Below are 12,022 nucleotides of genomic sequence, written 5' to 3'. Positions count from 1 at the left end.
GGGGGTAAGAGAGAGAGAGTGAGGGAAGGGGAGTGAGGAAGTAAGAGGACAGAGGGAGTGAGAGAAGGAGTTAGTGAAGTGGAGTAAGGAGAGTAAGGGAAGGGAAAAGACTGAAGGAGCGAAGGAAGGGAAGAGAGAGGAAGGAAAGTAAAGGAGAAGGTCTGAAAAAGGTGAGTGTGGGAAGGGAGTGAGAAAAAGGGGAGTAAACATGGGGATTGAGAATAAGTGAGGGAAGCGCAGTAAGGGAACAGGGGTGTGGGTGGATGAGAGAAGAGTAGTGAGGTTAAGGAAAAGAGTGTTGAGAAAGTAAATTTTGTACGTCAAACTTACCTTATAAGTAATGTAAACTTAATTACATATTTTCAGAAAATGTAATATCTGTGAAAGAGAAAAAAAAAGTAAGTTATAATATTTATAATATATATTTCACAATACAAGAGACAAAACAGGAGATTAAAAGTCATAAAAGGGTAGTGAGAGATAAAGTAGGAGTGAGGGACTCAGAAAGGAAAACAAAGGAATGGTGAAGGTCAGAGAGAGTGAAAAAGAAATAGAGGGAGAGCAAATTACTAAGAGGATAATGACATGGATACATTCGGTGACAGAGAAGAAGAGAAGGAGAGAGAAATGAAGTGAAGGTGAGTAAGATACTAAAGGAATGTGCATTAGGAAAACTAAAGAAAGAAAGGGGAGTAAAGAAAGGGGAGTGAGTGACAGGGAAGCAGGAGTGAGTGACGGTGGATTCATGACAATGAGGGATGGAAGGTCAGGCGCGGTGCGTCCATTAGGGCGTGGGGGCATAGCCCCCCCGCCCGCAGCTCCCTCAGCGTCTTTGAACTTAAGTAAACTCTCAGTTTACTTAAGTTCAAAGACCCGAGGGAGAACTGACACTCATGTCAGTCAGCACATGACGTTGGACCGCCCACGGTGGGCGGTCTGGCGGCATGTTAACTGACATGCATTGTGACATGGGGGAGCAGGCAGCAGCACAACACAACTGCGTATGAGTGGGGACGGAGGGCGAATTTTCGCACCGTGCCCACTCATGCGCACTTGTGTTTCCTCTTAATGGCGCATGCCCATTAGGAGCCCTTCGGCATCCTAATGGGCATGCTGCCGGCGAAAATTTACCATGCCCCTAAGCCACGCCTGGCGCTGCAGCGCCAGGAGGATTGGCTGAGAGAGGCTGTCAGTCAGAGAGGTAGCAGAGGTGGTGGGGACCGTCCGGCTGTAAGGTAAGTTTTTCTATTTACTTGCCTGGCGCCCACCCCACGCGACCCCCCCCTGCCCTCCCCCCACCTGCGAGCCATGACTGAGAACCATTCACTCCTAGGCAGAGCTCGTCTTTGTATAGTTGCAGAAATCACATGGTTTGGTCGAAACCGAGCCTGCCGTTGAATAAAAGGAGCGCGCTTTTAATTCTGACACATTTACAACTTTTACATTCTGAGACTAGGCATTCCGTGCCTGCAGGCGGTCTCCTTATCCGTGTTTCAATCAGGTATTTTACGGAACAGGACAGCACAGAACGGAGGTGCGCAACACACAGCACAGGTCGGTTTTGTTAAAATCTTCAATTAATCTGTCATGGTCGGTTTCGAGTCACTCCGTTCTGCATGATTTGAGCCAAGCCACTGAGGCCAGGAATAATAATGCTCACTGCATTACCCCCGAATAGGTGCATATTTTACCGGTGCTTAATTTATACAGGAATGTGAACAGTGCCCAAAGTTTTTCACAGAAGTGCAGCATAGCCATTGTGGAATGTAACGGTTGCCATATCTCTATGGTGTCTAATAATCCATTGACCCTCCCAACCCCCCAAAAAAAGAATGTCCGTCTGCCCCAAATGCAACTACCGGCTCAAATTAAACACTCATCACCCAGCTCATGGGTACGTTTTAGGAGTTTGTTTCTTGTTCTAAACTGCATTTATTATATTTGCATTTATAGAGCACAACACATACTATCCATGATGAGGCTACAAACACATTTATGAGTTAAATCCGGGAAAGGGAAGGTGATTTTCAAAGATGGTCTCGTTCCGATTTCTAAAACTCTAAATGTGGCATTAATATCAATTTATGAAAAAAAGGCAGGGCTTGGGTAGCCTGTGAAAATATAACTTACAGTCTGGACAAACAAATAAACCAGACACTAATTCACTAATCACTTCCTCCACATGTTAATCTTAGAGGATCTACTCTGACATATTCTCAGCTCGAATTTTCTATGGCTGAAGTATGTTATGTCGAAGTCAGCTTTCGCTGACCCAAGAACTGCTCGCCATCTTTGTAACCAATATGTGGTTTTACAGGAGGAAATTCTGTGGCATGGTTGACTAGATTCTGTGGCATGAAAAGGGCTCATTATGCAGTTTTGCGAATAAAGGCAGTTTATGCAGCATTTTGAATGTAATCTTTACATGTTTGGATCTTGATGCAGACCTGTTCAATCACGTTGAACTTTTACGCCACACCACTTTCAAATGTCACCAGCCACCACTGTGGAAGGTGAGTGAGGGTGAATGTAGGGTCGTACTACAATGAGGAGACAATGGGAGTGAGGGTAACAGAGAGGGAGTGAGGGAAGACAAGTGAGAATATGAGAGAACAAAGGGAGTGAGAGAAAGAGTGAGTAAAGGGGAGTAAGGTGAGTGAGGGAAGGGGAATGACTGAGGGAGCAAAGGAAGGAAAGAAGGGAAAGAGAAGTGAAGCAAAGGGACTGAGAAAAGGTGAGTGCATGAGGAGAGAAAGAGGAAGGGGAGTTAAGGATGATGAATGAGGATAACTGAGGGAACCGGAGTAAGGGAACTAGGGTGAGGGAGGGTGAGTGAAGGGCAGTGAGGTTGAGGAAAGAGGGAAGATAGAGGGAGGATAAAGGCAAGTGAGCATGAGACAAAGGGAGTGAAGGAGTGAGGACATAGAGGTAGTGAAGGAAAGAGTGACAGAAAGGGACTGAGTGAGAGACCAAAGAAAGGTAAGTGAGGGAGTGTGGGTGAGTTATAGGGAGTGAGCGAGACAGAAGAGAAGTGAGAGACTGAAGGGACGGAGAAAGTAAGGCTAAGAGAGAGGGACTGAGGGAAGGGGACTGAGGAAGTGAGAGGACAGAGGGAGTGACTTAAGGAGTGAGAGAATTTGAGTAAGGTGAGTAAAGGAAGGAGAATGAGTGAGGGAGCGAAGGAAGGAAAGAGAGGGGAAGGGAAGTGAAAAAGGGAGACTGAAAGAAGTTGAGTGTGGGAGGGGAGTTACGGAAAGGGCAGTAAACATGGGGAATGAAAATAACTGAGGGAAGTGGAGTAAGGGAACGGGGGTGAAGTAGACTGAGAGAAGGGCAGTGAGGTCGAGGAAAGAGGAGTGATAGAGGGTGGATAAAGGCGACTGATTATAAGACAAGGGGACTGAGGGAGTGAGGACATAGAGGTAGTGAAGGAAAGAGTGAGAGAAAAGGACTGAGTAAGGGAGCAAAGAAAGTTAAGTGAGGGAGTGTGGGTGAGTTACAGGGAGTGAGCGTGATGGAAGAGGAGTGAGAGAGTGAGAGGACCGAGAGAGTGAGGCTAAGAGAGAGGGAGTGAGGGAAGGGGAGTGAGGATGTGAGAGGACAGAGGGAGTGAGAAAAGGAGTGAGTGAAGTGGAGTAAGGTGAGTGAGAGAAGGGGAATTATTGAGGGAGCAAAGAAAGGAAAGAAGGGGAAGGGGAGTGAAGTAGAGTGACTGACAGCTGGAAAGTGGTGGATGGGAGAGAGGGAAAGGGCAGTGAAGGAATGGGGAATGAGGATAAGTGAGGGAAGTGGAATTAGGGAAGGGAGGTGAGGGAGAGGGAGAGAAGGCCAGTGAGGGTGAGTTAAGAGGAGTGATAGCGGGTGGAAAAAGGTGAGTGGGCATAAGACAAGGGGAGAATAATATATATTTGATAATACAAAATACAAAACAATTTGTACAATATGTTATATGGTTTCTTTTTGCTGTTCTCAGAATATATTGAATTTCACTTAAAACAGTGACTTCAATACTACTCATCATATGACAGCAGGCAAAAAAAAAAATCAAAATGATTGTGTTTAAAAAACCCATACAACGTTTCAATAAATAATGTAAAATTTAGAAAAAACATATCTTAACTCACTTTTGATCCACGTACTTTTCCACGAGGCCAAATAGTATATGGAAAGTCCTTTTCTTTTGAAATTACTCAATAGTATTCTTAATCTCCCATTTACCCGAGTTTCTGAAAGAAAAGCTCCAACATCTTTTACATTATGAAACATTAGTTTTATTTCCACCTCTGGCTTACTTTTTGATTAATACTTCCTATAATACTCACATCACACACTACGTGATACACTTATACTACCTCTATGACAACTACATGTTTTTTATTATCTTGAGCACTCTCACTCGCAAAGTAATTTTGAACAGCAAACTAGTCAATTGAGTATCATTACAATTACTCCAGCCTTTTTGACATTTTAAATAAGCTGTGTAATGTCCTGATGTTGTTGAAGGACCATCATGGTAAATAATTGCTGCAGTTGCAAAGGTTCTTCGTGAAATTGATAATTGAGAAGCCACAAAATGTGTCATTAAAGTTGTTAATTTAGTCCCATCAGGTAAACATCGTTGGAACATTAAAATTACATACAGCCATATCTTTGTATAAATAATGTTGATAGCATTGCTGATTTACATTGAGTGCAGACCATGTTTTGATTTGCTTCTCTAACTAGATTATTAAAAGACACTGATTTGCAGTCTGGTAAAGTCACATATATAAATCTTTCAGTGTCTATTGTAGTACTACTTGAAAAGGAACAATTGTCGCAGTCATGTTGCCATTCACAAGAGAGGCCAAAAAGATTTTCTACATCTACACCTTCATCTTGCAATACAACAAGCATGTGCATTAAAAATTCCTGACAATCTTGCTGAATATTCTGTGAAAATTGATTTAGACCAGAACATATGTCTAAAACATTTCAAATTTCAGAAACACTTTGTATTTTTGTTCTATCACTGCTTCATTTCTCAAACACAGAATTCAACAAACAACAACATTTTTGATCACAATTTTCAGCAATCTGTTCTTGTACAGTTTGGAGAAAAAAAACAACATTAAGCATTACATTAGCATAGCAGTTGACACCAGAACTGTTTTCAAACTGAAATCCAACAACATCTTTAACTGAATCCTTTTCCTTTCTGCTTACAATTACTAGTTTATCTACTTTTTTTCTTTTTGCTACAACTTCACTACAATTTTTCTCATTTCTTCTTTTTCGGCCTACCACACACTTTTCAAATAGAGGATATTGAGGTAAATTTGGAGCATACTCTCTTCTTAACCTATTATATTCTTTTACACAATTTAGATCTGCATTAATCTTTGTCTCATCAAAATCAATCAAGTACAATCCAGATAACGTTCTGACTCGAGATAAAGCAACATATGCCATACCCTCCTTGAACACAGAACTTCCAATATTCACCAAAGCACTATCTACACTTAAACCTTGAGATTTAGTCACTGCATATGCCAAAGAAACAGGAAACTGTTTTCTGCGGACATATAAATCTTTCACAAGCAAAAATCGGGCAGAACAACGACTGATTTGTTGTACTTCTTCAATACCATCAAATTAAATTTTTATAAATCCAATTCCCTTTCTATTTCGGTAATTCACAAAATCAACAACATGACCCATTGCTCCATTTACTAAACTTCTTTCCACATGTAAATTACGTCGTAAAATTATACGGCAATTTAAAGATGCATACAGACTCTTTTAAACCAGCAGTTTTAGATATTGTCTTCTCTAAAGAATCCAATTTTGATTTCAACTTTTCTGACAAAATAATAGTTGCTCCTTCATGTTCTATTTTATCAATAGCTTCCAGTTTCACAATCTCTTGATTTTCTAACTTTAACATTTTATTGTTGAAGATTGAACATTCTTGCAGAGTTGGCATCAAGCATATGATAGATTTGTTTTCAGGAATTTTCTTAAAAGTATTCTCTAGGAGAATGTTTTCGTTTGGAATTTTTTTTTTTAAATTAATCGTGCATGTAAAGCTGCTTTCCCATGCTCACTTACTTTTCCAATTCTTACATCTTGTAGAATATTTTTATAATCTTCATCCTTTGCCTGTCGCATATTTTGTAGCAGTTCTGCATATTTGAAATGTAACCATATGTTAACATTTCCAATGCTTCCTAGGCACTTCCTGGTATCCTCATGTGTAAGCATTTTAAACACTGGTTGTCCTTTCACTGGAGTTAGCTGCAGTAGATCTCCAAAAACAATGATGTGTTTGCCTCCAAATAAAACATCATACTCTGTTTTAAGAATTTCTTGCATTCTTAAATGCACAAAAGCAAGCATTACATTTAATACCATGCTTACCTCATCAATGATAAGAAGTTTCATTTTCTTCAAGACTCGGGAAACTTCACAACAAGCTTCTCCAGATAGCTTGTGGTATTGTAATTTATTATCATGCTCTACTGGTAGCATCAATAAGCGATGTAAAGTTATGTTATGTTATGTTATGTGTTTTTATTAGGCGCACAGATGCTCCAGCCAAGGAGCGTCCTGGCGCCCTATTAATGTTATGTGCTGCCAACCCAGTTGGAGCGGTAACAACACAAGACAGCGATGACTCCGTTATTTTCTGCAGATAAGTTGCAATTGCTTTAATCAGAAAACTTTTTCCAGTTCCTGCTTCTCCACTCACGTACAGTCGGACAGGTATAAATGATGTACATGAGCACTCTTTTTTCTCATGAGATAACCCATGCTCAATCTGTTCTGTGACTTCGTCATATATTTGTCTCTGCTCAACGTTTAGTTCTTTTTCCAAATCTTCTAAGTTTACTACATCCTCCTGAGCTTGTTCCATGGCTCTTTCAACTTCATCCATGGCACTGGCAGCTTCATTTTGTATAATTGGTCCTCCTAGTGGATCCTGACTCAATGAAGCAGAACTCTGACTGTCTTGAGAACTGTCTCTAGCAATCTCTGCTGCAATTGTAGCCTCTTGCTGTATTTCCTCGTTCAACATTGATAATTTGAAAAAACAGGACATTCTATGGTATCCTTGGTTGCATTGAACGAATCTTCATAAGTAAGAAAATCTCCAAGTAGTTCCTCTTCTGTACGCCAAGGCTTAAAGAGTTGCAAAAGAGCTAAGCAATAAAATTCCCTTTTGTCTGGAGATTCACAACTCAATTTTCGATGATTAATCAAATGGCCTTTTCTTTGTTTCCTCTAGTAGCACGCCTATTACATCATAGGTGTGTCACCTTAGGCACAAGTATAGCGTGCTGGAACATCCAGCTAATTTTCCACTATGTCGAATGTTGAAAAGTACTCTTCAAACCAACGTTCAATTTTGCACATTTCTGTTTATTCTTATGACAACATGTTCATTCACATTTATCCTTTGTCTATTCACATTAGACGTTATTTAAAGTCCTTCCTTATTCCAATGCATTTCGGTGCATTATGCACCTTCATCAGGGAACGCCTGAAAATCAAACAAATGAAACACTCTGAAATTGTAACATTCTACTCTCACTCATATCTTATCTAATTACATTTACGCGCCATTTAGGTTCTTTACGCGCCATTTCTATGTGCGATCTGAACATCTATAGTGTGTTCGCCATGTGCATATACCTGGGCTTCTATGTCGCTTCCTCTCAATTGTTTTTAAAGAGCTGCCTGGTTCCTTCGTGTATATTTCACTAACTGCTGTTACTGTTAGTTACTATGTCTTTCGTTGCTGCCTACCCACTCTTGCTTAAAATGATAAACACTTCTAGTGTTCGTGCTCGGCTGGTAGTATTGAGTGGCTACGCCCGGCATTAGCGTCTCACCTGAATTTCAAAACATTGACTATCCGTTTCTCTGCTATGCGAAGCCTTTCTCTGCTCCGCTCGCTTCGGGAATGTTAGTTCAAACGCGTCTCTTCGCGCATGCGTGTTATGGGTGAATCACGGCTTTTTTTATACGTGTTACTAGAAACTAGCTTTATTGACGCTTTAAGCTTGAACGGATTCTCCAGGTTCAATGGATCCGTTCAAGCGCTAGTTACGAATCAATCTAGCGATTCCTGCGCTATGGAGAGCACTACGTGCTCATGCATTACACTGTGATGAGTTCACAATTTTACCAATTCCTGTTTGACAGCTGTCGTTCAACAGTTAAACATACACAGTAATAGTTGTTCAATACATTAAAGATAGCAAGTAAATTCAGTCCTTTCATTTAGTCCGTTCGGTTTAAGGCTACACGACTGATAAATCCAATGAGTCTCCCTTTTTAAAAGGTTTTTCTTATTCAAGGGTCCTTCTTTTTTAGGAACGATTTCCAAAACGCAAGCTCTCAGTTGGCTCACATTGTGCTGTTTATCCAAAAAGTGCGCTGCCACTGTAGATTTCAAAGAGCCCGTTCTAATGTTGCTTTTGTGTTCATTCAAGCGCGTTTTAAGTTTCCTTTCTTTGTGTCCTACATATGCATATCCGCATGGGCATTTCAATAGGTATACAATGTTGGTGGTGTCGCATGTGGCATTAAGGTTTAAGTGAATTTTATATCCTTTCATCGGGTGGTTAACATTTGCCCCCTTCATGATGTTATGACAATTACCACAATTTAAGCAAGGCACTGTACCTTTGAAAGTCTGTTTATTGGTCGGGTGTTTCAGAGTTTTTAGCAATTCACCCACATTTTTCCCTCTTGTAAATGCGAACATAGGTTCCTTATTGAATATGCCTTTGAAATCGGGCTCCAATTTGACCATCTGCCAATTTTTGCGGATTATCCTTTTGAAATTAGCACTTACATTTGAATATTTACTGACACAGGTGATCCGTTGTTCCTTGGGTTTTGGTTTGACTGTTAATAATTCAGTTCTCGTTTGTCTTTGTGCTCTCTCCCTTGATTCTTTGATGATGTCTTCGGGGTAACCTCGAGATTCAAACCTTTTGGCCATTATGTTTAACTGTTGTTGGCAAGTTTCATCTTCAGATACCAACCTTATTACCCTAAGAAATTAAGAGTAAGGTAAATGAGTCTTTAATGATTGGGGATGGTGACTTTTATACAGTAAGAGGTTGTTTCTATCGGTTGGTTTGCGATATAGATTGGTGTTGAATCCTTTACCAGCTCTTGTTACCTCTACATCCAGACATTTTATAACATTGCTGTCCATGTTCCATGTAAATCCTATCCTGTCGTTTTTAGTATCCAAAATGTCCAACTGTTGTTTTAAAGACTCCTCTGAGCGCTTCCATATTAGGAAAATGTCATCTATAAACCTCACATACATGAGGAGGTGAGTTGCCCATACTTGATTATGGTAAATATGTTGTTCTTCGAAAGCTGTCATAAACAGATTGGCATACGCCGGTGCGGCGCAATTACCCATCAAGGTACCATTTAATTGAATAAACCATCTGTCATTATAAGAAAAACAGCTGTTCAATAATGTAAACTGCATCAGTTCCATCAAGAAAACCTGTAGGTCTTGGGGATATGTACTTTGCAATAGAGCGCTTTCTATGGCTTCTAGGCCTTCCTTTTGTGGTATCGAAGTATACAGCGCTTTTACGTCGACCGTAGCCATCACTATATCCTCTTCCACAATCACTTGTTGTAGTTTTACCAAAAAATCTGTAGTGTCTTTGATGTATGACAAGCTCTTATATACCAAAGGCTGCAAATATTTATCTATGTATTTCCCCACTGGCTCGTGGATGCTCATTTTTGTTGAGACGATTGGATGACAAGGTGGTTTATACAAGTCTTTGTGTACCTTTGGTACCATGTACATTGTTGGGCTCTTAGGATTGTGCTGCGTAAGGTATTTTTTAGATTTCTCACTAATGGTGCCATTTTCCACTGCTTTCCTGAGTATAACTTGTAGATGCTTTCTGATTTCTTCTGTAGGGTTAGCTGGGATCTCCATGTATAAGTTTGAATCCTCTAAGTTTTCTTTGACTGTGTTTTCATAAAATTCTGTGTTGAGTATCACCATCGCTCCTCCCTTATCTGCTTTTTGGCATGTTATGTTTTCATTCCTTGCAATGCTTTCTATGACTCCAAACTCTTTGTTGGACATGTTCCGTTGTTTGCTTCGCTTATTGGTGTTTATTTTACTTATCTCCTGTTTACATACGTTTTCAAACAGATCCATTGTTTTATGCAAGATTGGTGGCATATAAGTACTCATTGTTTTCAATCCTCGCAATTCATCTTCCTGTTTAGGTTGGGGATCTGTGACCACATTCTCAAAAGAATTTCGAAGTTTCATTTTCCGAGTCAACTTGAAAAGGCTCACCTCTAGTTCCAGTTGGTTAGTACGTGCGGTGTGTACAAATGACAAGCCTCGTTGTAGTGTTTCTATCTGAATTGTATTCAAATGTTGGTCTGAGATGTTTATAACCAGATTCTCTTGGTCTGTCAATGATGTTTCTTTTTGTCCTTCTTTGAAATCACGTTCGATTTTTCTTTTGTTTTTGTTGTGTCCCCTCGGGGGTCTTCTGTTTCTTCTGGGCCTTCGACTAAAAAAAGTCTCCGATGTGGGTTGTCCTTCTTTGTTCTGGGGTTTATGTGTTCTCAAAGTTATTGATATCTTCTGTGACGTTCCTCTTGAAAGTATAGGTTTGCAGAACTTCATACAGACAAATGTTCTCAAGATGACTACTTCTATTTGGATAGTATGTATCCAACATGTTTGTCTTCAAAATATCTGTACTGTTTGGTTCTTTCTCCGCCAAATACTCTATTTCTTGTACAGATTTCAAAAACTCAGTTTCGTGTTGCAGCAAGACCTAGACTCACCCAAATGATGGTTCTAGATTTGGCATATAGACTTGCTGATGATAACCGATCAGAACATTCATATGCTCCAATTTCTCGATGCGACAACATCTTCAGACTGTAACTGTATAATTTCTTGCTTAGACTCTTTTCATGTGAAATTTCCTCCCACAATTCCTTCAGTTCCGTCTTTTCTGATTTTGTGATGTAAGACGTCACATATCGAGCCACAGCAATAGAGTTGTCAGCAACATATTGAATATCCATGGTAGCATTCCACATGGACAAATTGACTGGGTTGTAGTCATTTATGTATTTGGATTCCTCATTTCTTCTTAGGTTGTATGTATTTTTAGGTGATTTTCTTGTTACAGTATGTCGCAGAGAAGACATAAAATTGTTCACTCTTCCTTTAGATGTTACTGGACGTGGAAATGCAAAACGACATTTTGTGTAGAACATGTCCTTGGATTTGTATTTTCGACGACAGTATTTTCCACAACAATGGGTTTGAAAGCGTAAAACTTGATGTCTTAAATTGTTTTCTTCTGTACTTTTCGGAACAGCACATGTAGAATACTGTTCAATGAAACTCATCACTTTCTCATCTGAATCTGTTCCAAATTTTGGTGCATCTTTAATCCATAGCAGCATATGTATGTGAGGAGCACCTCTTGCTTGATACTCCTTTCTCCAAAAGAAATCCAAAACCTCTCCAAGCGGAGGATTTTTTTTGTTTGTAATAAAAGACATCATAGCTTCAAACCTATAATTGAAATACCTGCGTACATTAACTGGATCCAAAGAGCACAGTTCTCCAGGTGTCTTGTATTCAATATTTTCAATGTTTTTATTTGACTCTCGTAGAAATTGAAGTAAGTCTTCCGAAGCATACTCAGCACAACTAAGAGTGAGGAACCATGTAGGAGTTCCTAACTTTCTTAGCATACATTTCAATTCCCCATGATGATGGTACCAATACTCGTTAGTACCACGCTGACATGCCATGAGATTAATTAGCTGAGATTCCAAAACACTGTCTTGCAGTTTCACTTTATCCATAAAGTCCCTTGCCGAAACATTTTGTAGATGTACTCCACTTTTCAGTATATGGTTCACTGCATAAGAAAGTCCCGACAAGTCACTCTCAAACAGTAGATGGAACAAATATGGAATGCATTGACGAAACCTTTGATCTTCT

Source organism: Lissotriton helveticus, chromosome 7 (assembly GCF_964261635.1).
Source record: "Lissotriton helveticus chromosome 7, aLisHel1.1, whole genome shotgun sequence".
Lineage (NCBI taxonomy): Eukaryota > Metazoa > Chordata > Amphibia > Caudata > Salamandridae > Lissotriton > Lissotriton helveticus.
Note: the sequence above shows the minus strand (reverse complement) of the source record.